Below are 11,694 nucleotides of genomic sequence, written 5' to 3'. Positions count from 1 at the left end.
ATGAGGGTAAATGGTCCATCTCCAATGTTGCAAGCTAAAGGGCCACCAGAACCATCCTAGGAACCGAGAGAGGGGTCAGTGATCTCACTTGGCCTCTGCACTGCTGCAGGTAAGAAGAGAACTGTTGGAATCCTATCTGCCCAGAAAAGCCCTCCTGCAGGAAGCGGGAATAGAGCTACTGGTGCCAACTCAGCAGCAGCCTGAACTGTTGGATTATGCCATGACATGGACCATTACAATCGAGGACACCTTGATTTACCTTGTCACTTCCAACTATCAATAAAAGAGAACTACTACAAAGATATCACTAGTCCATTTTAACACTAGAGATTAAAAACTCACCTACTATTTATCAATATTTCTTGACAAAAGCTTTGTCTCCAACCCAACAAAAACACCCACACTCAAGAATTTTACACTACATCAATGACTTACTCATTGCAACACCAACTCAAAAAAAAAAAATAGAATAAACTCAAGACAGCATCATTGCTGATGCTCAAAATACTAGACTAAAAAATTCAACATCAAAAATACAAGAAAACTCACCCTAGAAATATTTATATTTCTATTTTGTACTATAAATACTTTAAAATTCATTATCTAAAATTACCCCCATAAGTCTTACTACAATGTAATTCATAATTCTATTTCTTTAAAATATTTCATCTTATTTACAAAACCATCTTTTAAAACTTATTTTTAATTCTACTTCTCTCTTAACAATATCTGTCTTATTTTATAATATTTCTAAAGAAACATTTCTTATCTCAAAATTTACACACAAATACATACTATATAAACTTTCTATTAAGCTTTAAAAATTCTCAACAAATTCATTTCCCATATGGAACAAAGAGACTGATTTAAAGGCTTGGTTATGGTTGAATGAGGACTGAGCATAGGCTGAAACAAGATATGATTGAAGTGTGCTCTTTAGTGTTACATAAAATTTATTAGTGCACCGTAAGATTGCAATATTGAGCAGAACTCGCATTTTAGCTTGGCAATGCCTCAGTCAGAATTACTTGGCCTTTTATTAACTCAGCTGTTCTTACCCTCTTGCCTTGTGATTTTGGGGAAAACAGCCAGTTCTTCAACAGTGCTACAAGAATTTTATAAAACAATACAAGTCATAGTTTACCTTGACAAAAGAGTGCTGTGAAAAAGAGTTCCAAGCAAGTGACAGGGGGAAGTGTTCCATTGGGATCATAGATGGGCCTTGGGAAGTGCAAGTCCTTTCCAGTCCTTTCTCCTAAGTGACCCACAGACATCCATATGCAGACATTTTCAAGAGCACTCGCCTCTAATATTTCTTCCCCTGGCAGGAGTCCTGATCTCCCACAGAAACAAAGCAAGCACAAAGGATCCTGGCAGCGATCCCTCCAGCGTAACTGAAGCAGTGATTTACTCACAGATTTCATCCTCAAGTACAAGCACTCATGTCTGCTGCAACTACCTAGCCCAGTTCCCATCTGGCTGGGAAATAAATTTGAGGTTAGGTCTGGGCAAAAGAATAAAATGCTTCTGAGAGAAAAGTGATTTCAGCAGCATGAAGGGAAATGTTGAAATCAGAGCTCAACATACCTAAGTGGGGATGCACCCCAGTGGTCTTCACCTGTCTTATCTGTGATCAGGGCAGAGAGGAACAAGCTGCCTTTTAAATGCAGCCTGAATGGATACTTGTAAAGGAAGAGGGGGAAAACAACCCCAGAGATTATGACCAACCTCCAAAGATGTAATGAAAAGAAATTTTAACAAGGTGCAAGGACCTGGAAAAACAAATTCCCTACCTCTCCAGCCAGTTGAGAAGACTACTGGGACAGATTACATGGACCTCCTGAGACAAAAGTGAAGGCTTCACTGTGCAAACACAAGCCACTAAGGTTTTGCAGAAGCTTAGTATGAGCCACTTGAGCTTCTTTCCCACATGCATTTCTTCCTCTTCCCCCTTAGGAAGAAAGAGCCAGCAAGGTTTTTATAGACTGGTATATTGCTTGGCACTAAGGGAGTAAGATGTTGAGGGTACACAGTCATCTCTATTAGATTTTAAGACTTTTTACTGCCAGTAGTAAGGACTAGGTATAAAACATACTTCCTTACACTGCAAGTTAGCTGAATGAAACCAGAGTTACTGGATTTCAGTTCTCATTCTTCAACCTGGCTACTTGCCAGTCATTTTGCCTTGCTACCAACACTTATCTGCACATATAGATCTGTTTTGAGAAATATTACAGGGTCAAATACACCTAAGTCAGCACTTTTGATGGTATTGCTTGGGTTTTACCTGTTCTGTTGACTCTTTTAGAGCTCCATGATGGTCTAGGGCTGTCACAGTCCAGTGCAAGGATTTATTGGACCCATATGATGAAATCAAACATATTGATATAATGATATTGATGTATGATGAAATGAAACATATTGGAGTTACATTCAGTCAGCCATAGAGCTTCCTAATTCAGCAGTCACACATCTCTTCTGGCTGTTCTCTAATTAATCACTTATTCCCAGGACTGCTGAGCAGGAGCTTCTCACAGTGACAACTGTGTTGCATCAGTTCTGGCTCTGACAGCAGAGAGTCCAATTAACTTCAATGGATCTCCTACAAGGAAAATCAAACTTTTCCCATCTTGAAAATCAGTGTAGTGTACTTGGAGAAAGAGCAGAAGAAAGTTTTTGCAGGTGAAAAAAGGTGTGAATACAATTTATAGCTGCACCCCCAGCCTGGAGGAGCAGGGGAGAGCACAGCGTGTGGGGGGAGAGCACACCCACAGCCACACACAGTGGGCAGGCTGATGACAGCCCTGTCACACTGGCAATCTCCAAGCAGCTTCAGGGCAGCAGTGAGGACAGCCTCCTCAGTCTCACTAATGTGCTTCGACATTCAACAGGTAAAAAACATGGGTGTCTGCAAAAGAGCCAGAAATCTCTCCATACCTTCACAGGCAATTTTCTTGTTTTCCTGGATAACCTCACACCATGGATGCAGCAAGGCCAAACATGTAGGAGAGAGGAAAATTTGTCTGCTCTATCTGGAAATAGTGGGGGTAGGAAAAAAAATCAGTGAATGAAAACTTGAATCCTAATGAGGACCTCCTTCAGGGGGCTAGTAAGGCTCAGGTACTGAAAGAGGATCTCTCCCACATTCTACCATGTGTCCCTGCTCCCAGTAGGAAGCACAGGCAACCAGAATTGAGAGGGTGTACCACAAGTATGGATTTGAGTGATGGAGCACCTATGAATCACTTCTTATCCACACAGGTGCACAAGAGGGGACTTGAGTTCAGAAAACAAATGCCTCAGTGCACGATCCTCTTACAAGTTAGAGGAAAGAGCCTCAGACTGAATCAACTGAGCCAAATTTAATTTCTTTACCTAAGGGGACATCCTGTAGATGCAATATTGGTGCAGTTAATCCTGAACCTTCTCTTCCTCTGTAAGAGGAAGGAAATAAGAGTTAACTCTGAGTTGGGTCTATAGCTCTGGCTTCTCCCCTCAAAGTCCCCACTCTGGAAGGCAAAAGTTACTCATCTCCTCAAGCTGCAGCTGACACACACTCATGAAAGTAGGAAGCAACAATAGCAAACTGGTCTCCAGGATCAAGGCTCTCCTCTGTAGTGGCTTTTTCAAAAGAAATAGCAGACTGACAGAATTAACAAGACTACTTGTTTCAGGTAGCAGATGTTAGTCATCTCATTTCTCAGCAAGAATAAGGAAAAAAGCACTTGATTCGCCTTCCTTAATCAGCAAAGGGAGCTCTGCTACAAGTAACCATTCTGTTTTAAATTTACCTTGACATAATGCAGCAAGATTAGCCAGAAAAAGAAGCTCAGGTTTCGAAGAATAGCTGCAGATGATGTGGAAATCGTCAGACACAGCAAGCATCTCTCTACTACCAAATGAACAAAAGTGAGCTAGACTCTAAATTCTCTAAAGCTGTTCTCCCTATCACTTTGAAAATGTTACCAGCATGCTAGTCTCTGAATTCAGCACTGGCTTGGGAGCTGAGAATCCACAAAGATTACCTGCAGGAATGCACAAGAAACTGTATTTTTAAGGTGAGAAATGCCATCCTGTGGCTTTAGCTAATTTAGGTTTCGAAAACATCCCAAACCATAAAGACTTGGAAACTTTCTGATTAGAAGTCAGGACTAATCTACCATAATTATGCCCCATGTATATAAAATCAATCCTCATTTTTTAATAGAGTCATTACAAGTATTCTTCAACACACAGTATGAATGCCCCTCATTGCACAAAACAGAACTCCAACCCAACAAACCACACTTGAGAATTTAATTTGCCACCATCACAAGCAGAGTCTCTCTAGAATAGACAATGTGTCCAGGTTAAGGACCCAGAAATCAGCTGCCAGACTTTGCTCCCTATTGAGAGCATTCAGTTTGCCTAACATCTGAAAGTCCTGAAACTGCAGATGGATAGGAAGATTGCACATTATTCCAGAGGAGATTTCCTGTAGGAATCTGAATTTCTGATAGAAAACTGTGCTGGATGCTGAAAGCTCTCTCATGAAAGATTCCAGATCCAAAATTGTCAGCCTTGTTCCCCCCACTTAAATAGTCCTTTCCAATGGAAACCAGATTTCTTTTTGCAACTGTAGTGCTAATACTTATGCAGCACTTGGTAAACACATGCAACTAAATTACCACCACAAAATAGATTCACATGGACCAAATGAAAAATAGAAAAAGGGAAAAAATAGAACCCTTTGCCAAAGATCACTTGTCAACAGCAGACCCAAGACAGTTCAAGCCTCTTACCCAGCTTATTTGGTAAAAAGGAAAGAGCACCAGCCCCCTAATCCCTCTACTCTGGTTTCTGGTTAACATACAGGTCTGTAAAGAGGTAACCAGAATTCAATCCAAATATCTTCACTTCTGAGCATAAGATTGCTTTTCACCTCAAGAATAAATACCAAGTTCTGTAAAAGTGAGTGTAGTGCCTGGAACTTGTTTTTTGAAGAAAGACAGGCTATTACCATGTGCTTTCTTTTCATCCATCTAGGAAGGAAATCTGAAAATATAGAAAAGAAAAAAGGAAGGAAAGTGAGGAGCATGTCCTTCACTGAAGGTTTTCATAATGATAGAACTATAGAACTGAAGCAGATTTAAAGTGAGAAATTAAAAAACATTTTTTTCTGAAAGTGTGGGAAAGAGATGCCTCAGATCAGCAATTTTTTCATTAATGAATTTTCAACAGAACTACTTCAATTTATTAAGAATCCATTTCGGTAGGATTAAACATCCACCATCAACTGTCCTTTCACTCTGCCTTTCTTCCAACATTTGTCTGTTTCAGTGGCACTTAGAGCAAGGTTCCATGGCAGTCTCCTGGGAGAGAGCAAAGCCAAAAGCCAGATCCAGCAGCACACACCTGTGCACTCCACGGGCTCTGCAGCAGAATGTGAGCCTTGGTCCCATACCCAGCCCTGCAATGGCAGCAGGGTCTCTGGGAAAGCAAGACCTTCGATCAGGATGTGGGATCTCCTGTGTCCACTGCACACCCGGCCATCATGAAGGGCAAGACAAAAGGACAAAGCCTCAAGGCTGCTGCAGAAGTCCTTCCAGGGGTACAGAGTACCATGGTACCACACAGAATATTTTGGTGATAAAACATGCCTGTTTCCACAGGATTTCTAATGAAAGTCTGAAACAATTAGTGCTCACACAGCTGGTTTGCTTCTTCCTCACAATAAATAGTAACTGCATCATAAATGCAGCCCAGGCCTAAGTTCCACAGCAAAGTCTTCAAACTGCAGCTGCAAAGTGAACAAGAAAGAGGGGATTATCAAGACTGAAATACTTAAATTTCTTAAACATGGGCTGGGGAAAAGCTAGATTTTGTAAGAATTTGGCAGGGCTTCCCTTGGCACGTGTGTCACATTTTTCATCGAACAGTCTGTTGGCAGTCTTGGTCTGACTGCTCCTTCCTGTGCAGGGCTACAGGCAGGTCTGCAGGGGATGATGCTGCCCTAAGCTTTGTCCTAAGGCATTTTAGCTGTCATCTTCACTGCAGCACTAAATGCCTTGTACTTCTGAAAGGTCAGTGCCCCATATGGGCTGCCCTTCCAAGAGCTTTTCCTCCAGGCATGTGAAGTGTGTGATTTTTCATGCCTCGATTTTGGTTTTAGTCCCAGCTGTGGTTCTCACAGCAACAGAGAAGCAGCAAACCAAAGAAAAGGTCTCCATATCCTCAAGCATCCCTAGGTTTAACATGGTGTCCTGGCTTAACCAAAGTAGACAATTAAGCAGCACACAGCCACTCCCACACCACCACCTCTCCCCAGATGAGGGAGGGAACTGGGGAAAAATAAAGGAAAAATCTGTGGGTCTGGGATAAGCACAGTTGAAATAAAAAATTATAATAATAATTGCAATTGAAGTGGAAAGGGCAAAAAGAGAGAGAGGGGGGAATAAACCCCAAAACAGACATGGGATGCACAATGCAATTGCTCAACACCACTGACCAATGCTCATTCCATCCTTCAGCAGTGATCAGCAGCTCCCAGCCAGCTCTCCCCAGTTTACATACTGGGCTCAATATTCCATGGTATGGAATACCCCTTTGGCCAGTTCAGGTCAGCTGCCCTGGCCACGCTCCCTCCCAGCTTCTGGTGCCTCTCCTCACTTGGGAGAGCACTGAAAAGTTATTGACTCAGGGTAAACACTACTTAGCAAAAACTAAAGCATCATTGTGTTATCAATGCTATTCTCATCCTAAATCCAAACACAGCACTGTATTAGGAAGCAAATTAACTCTAGATGAAACCAAGACACACTGTTTTCCACCCCTGTTTTCTCCCAGCAGGGCCGGAAGCATGTTCCTGCTTGGAACAATGTAAATAGCAACAGGACTCGCCCTGAGCTTTGGGGGTTCTTGCTGTACACAGGCTGTATTGTTTGATTTAACAGGCAATAAGAATAAAGAGATGCTGCTACTAGGAGTGGGGAGTGGTATTAGACAGCCCATGCACAGTGAGAAGCAGGCACTTTGGTATGGAATGAGCAGCAGTGGGTGGGAGGGTTGACACTGCCGTGAGAAAAAGGCTGATACTATTGTTTGCAACATGCTCTCCACCTTCCCTTTGCCCTCAGACCTGTGCTGAACTTTCAGGAAAAGCTGTCCTGAGATGAGCCTGGTGGCTACAGGGTTCAAGCACTTATAACAGTCACAGCTTCTCCAAACAGGAGTTCAAAGGTGATGTCTAATTGACAAAATATGCCCTGCAAAGAATCAGTGACCCAGAAACTTTACAATTTACAGTCTTGTGCATCACAGATATTTCTGTCAGGATTTTACTGAATTGCTCCCCTGAATAACTCTTAGTGCAGAGGTTTAAGTGCAGCTTCTCCTTTTATTACCTTTATGACATACTCTGCTGGACCTTCAATGAGGCAGTGGCACTTCATGTCCCTCAGATGCAAGCCAGGCTAATTAGCAGTTTCAATCTTCCCTCTTCCACTAACACTCTGACACTGCCACAGCCCAGGCCTGAAACACTCAGCACAGAATATACCACATGGTACTTGCAATAAACACAAATCAACAACTTGATTTTTAAGGAAGCCAGGCACACTAAGGAGAGTTGTTATATTAAGGGAGTCAGGAAGGAGAGGAAGAGAGTTTCTACAGCATCAACAGGGTGTAAGAGACAGCTTGAAGTCTCCCTCATCTGTCTCATGACTATTGCAAGGACAGAGACTAAGATTTTGAACACACTGACTGGAGTTCTGGCCTGGCTGAGGTGGACACTTGCCAAGTGATTGTTTGCAGCTGTGTTTGCTGTGCCACCGTGCCACAGCACACTGCTCCTGGCAGGGGCTGGCAATCGGCGGCTTGCTCTGCACGCTTACACCTGCTGCACGACCCCACCTCACCACAACAGCCCGTGAATTTCCCCACCTCTTGGCCAGGTACCACTCGCTTTAGAGAACTTTGATGATCCCCCACAGAAGATCCCTCGTCTGCCTCACAACCACCATCAAGGGCAGAGATTGAAGCCCCCCAAGGACTGAAAAAACCGAGACCCTTAAAATTCTAGCCCAGGGCTGCTGGCCTGACTGAAGCGGGATGTCTGCCAAGTGTTACCTGCAGATGTGTTCGCTGGTTTCCCATGGTTACCAGTCCCGAAACAATGGGTCCTGCTCACTGCTGGGACTGGTTTGTCCTCTTTGGAACTGCACTGTCTGTACTTGTTCTCAACAGACTTATTCTCCACTGTCCTGTGCCTGCTCCCTTGAAATACTATAAAAGATCATCGAGTTAACCAGAGACTTTGAGATTCTCCCCAACGTGTCAAGACGGATCTATTGGCTGGACCACGAGGATTTCATCTCTCTGTTGGTAGCTATATCCCCCTTTCCCTCTTTCTCTATCCTTTATCTCCTTTCTAATTCTTTTATCGCGTTTGCAGTGGGTACTTAATAAAAGGTGTATTTGTTTTGATTGATATTGAAAATCCCCTCTGTGTTGCTTTTTGCACTCTGAGATCAGTAAAACAAACTATCACAACTCCTGTTTAAACTAGCAGATTGTGACACAGGGTCACTTGCTTCAGTGTCCTTATGGATGGCCACGAAGGTGAGCTACAGCCACAGCCAGCATTTCTTCCATCAGAAACAAACTGTGTTCTGGTCCAACTCTGCTGGCAGAGGGGCTGGGAAGACATCCCAGGGAAGACTTACCCAAGGGGGTCAAGGAGTTAATTTAAGTTTGGGCTAAACATACATTTATCCAGACTGATCTCCCAGTGGTTCCCAAGGTTAGATCCCATAGGGAAGCTCTTGTCTCAGATCAAGAGACTATGTGACTTTCATTACCTGTAAAATATTTAGAGGCAGTACAAAGAAACTGAGGAGATGGGACTTCATCCAAAAGTCCAACCACACGAACAATGCAATATTCCCAAAGGATGAATTGCATGACTAAGAATCAACATTATTACCAACACATCAGCATAACTGAGTTAAAGTGCAGGGGTAGTTACCACTTCAGAGGGACAATAGGCCACATTTTCCTTGTCTCATCTGCAGTTACCCAGGGACCTGTGTGCTCCTTGTGCCATATGACCAGTTTTGAACCCAGAGCCAGCCTTTGAGCTGTGTCTCCAGCACATTTCTGGCTATGCTAACACATGAGAAGTTGCTCTGGACATAGCCAGCTAAGCAAGGCTAAGCACTCAATTTCTGCTGCTACCCAGGGTCTGTAGGAGTACAACATACATTGGAGACAAGGGCAAATAATTATGCACAGTTGAAAGTCATTTTTGAGACACCCATCACACTGGACTAAATGCCAGCACAAATATGAACATGACACTCATTTCCAGCTGCCCTGCTCCATTTGGGTGTTTTCTCTAGTTCTTTAGATTCATACTAGAAAACACAAAATGCTTTCAAGGGCCAGACAGATTTGCTGTTTTTCATTATAAGGAATTACATAAAATCATACCCAGAAACCCTCACCCCTCCAAGGCACCCAGACTTACTGATTAGCCCTCTTCTATTCAAATAGAGGGGCATATTCAGGGTCACATCCCAGCTGGTAATACATACATAATTCAGAGAAGAATCTTGAGGTGATTTTGTCCCCTAGCACAGTACAGGTGCACAGGCTAGAAGCAAGCAGTGGTAAAGGCAGGTTTCTGCATGGCTGATCTTGGCCCTGTCAGTCCCACCACAGGTTGGGAATGTCACACAACAGAATCTGATAATTGATGGCACCTGCTCCACCTGGTAAATTTTATCATCTTTCCCCTCAGCATCAGCCAGCTGGGGAGAGAACAGCCAGCAGCAGAGAGCTGTCATGAATTTGGTCAGCACTAGTGGGCACTTTATGCTTCCTTCCAGCAGCAATAGCTCTGTGCTCTGTGACTGACACCTCCAGCCTTGTCCATCTCATTCCTGTGTGTCCTGTAGGAGCTGAAGCTCGCACAGCTTTGTGTGAGCTCACACTGATACACCCAGACCAAAGGATAAAGGGTACAACAGACCTCCAGCTGCAGCATGGCTTGTACAGAATCTGTATTACAAACAGACTTTGTGTCTTACTGCCTTCCCCCACAGCATCATCCTGCCCAGCCAGCAGACCTGAAGATCTGCACTGCAGGAACACACAGCCACTGTCACCCAGGCACTGCTGAGAGTGGTGCCAGGTCTGGTGCTGACTGGGGCATCTGAGCCCTGGGAAACACTCTGGGGGTGCCAGGAGGAAAGTTCAGTGCTTGGCTATTACAGCCAACCTGCAGCCACCTCTGCTGTGAGGGACATTATGCTCCACAGCCAGGAGGTACAGAATGAGCCCACCTTCTCCAAAGAGCAGGATGCCTTGGGAACCTCATTCTGCTGGTGCAGGGAGAGGGCTTGGAACAGCAGCCAGGTAGGCAAAAAGGTCATGTGAGATATTGCAGTACAGGCACAACTGGCCAAGGCACAGGCTAAGATACTGCAGCTATTTCAAACACAAAGGGCTTAACACACAGCTCAGAGACACCTCAGAGGAGAATATGCAATTTCCTTCCCAAAGCCTTACTTAAAAATACCAAAACATTCAGGAGTTGTCCCACAATGGGCTCATATTCATTCAGCCTCCTAACATATGGCATGGCTACCCCAAGGTCATTTTAATGAAGTACCACTTGTATGTCAGCCTTCCTTCCCTCTCCTATGGGCATTTGGTGTATGCAGATCCTGATAGCTCTGCTTTGCAAAAGATAACACCCACTTCATAGCTACATGGCCTCTGCTCCTTGCAGTCACTGCTCCCAATTAAGAGGCACTTTCCTGGCTGCAAATAGTGCCCCTTTGAAAGCATAATCATTAAGGATCCCTAGGAAAGCCATAATAGGTTGGGTATTAGTTAACACCAACACCTCAGCTTTGACGGCTATGACAGAAATAACACCATCCCTTTAATAACATGTACAGAAAAATAAAAGTGGCCAGTGGGGAGTCACCAAACCTGTGCCCAGATATAAAAGGCTCTTCCAATAAGCCATGAGAGCTGCAGCACTTAATATCATGCCCCTCTTCCCTTTCATGTTCAAAGTTGTATTTGATGAGGAGATAACCCCTGATCAGTCCTGCACACTGCTTCAGGAGCACAATAGCAGTTCAGGTTTCTAGCTGGCAAGCTTTCAAAGCATACTTTTAAGAAAGCAGGGCTGATATACAGCACCCAAGGGGCACCTCACCAAACTGGAAGGGCTGCATTCAGACAGAAAAAGGGCAGCTTGAGGCACCTTCTGCTTCTCCTTCAAGGGATGCAAGGGTCAGACTTGCTGTTATAACATGGTTTCTGAAGAGGGACTTACATGTTTAAACCCTTGGGCTTGTCATCCCAGATTAAAATGTAATATACCTTCCTGCTGATTCAGTGTCTGAAAATTGAACAGAACTGCTGTGGGTGGAAAGGAAGGAGGCAGCAATAGCAGGGCAATTTGGATCCCTGTAGTGCTAAACAGAGGAAAAAACCTCCCAGTACTCATACCTGCCCTGCCATGTGCTGGGCAAGGAAGTCACAAATGCAGCCACCTGTGAGAAGATGCCTGGTGAGCTCTGGGCCATGGTGCCTCTCACAAGAGTATCCCATCCTCTGGCACAACTGATGCTGACAACACCGCACCGGTGCTCAGGTGCCAGCTGTCCTCAGACACACAAAGGAGCCTCCAGAGTT

Source organism: Lonchura striata, chromosome 1A (assembly GCF_050655825.1).
Source record: "Lonchura striata isolate lonStrDom1 chromosome 1A, ASM5065582v1, whole genome shotgun sequence".
Taxonomy (NCBI): Eukaryota; Metazoa; Chordata; class Aves; order Passeriformes; family Estrildidae; genus Lonchura; species Lonchura striata.
This window is presented reverse-complemented; position numbering follows the sequence as displayed.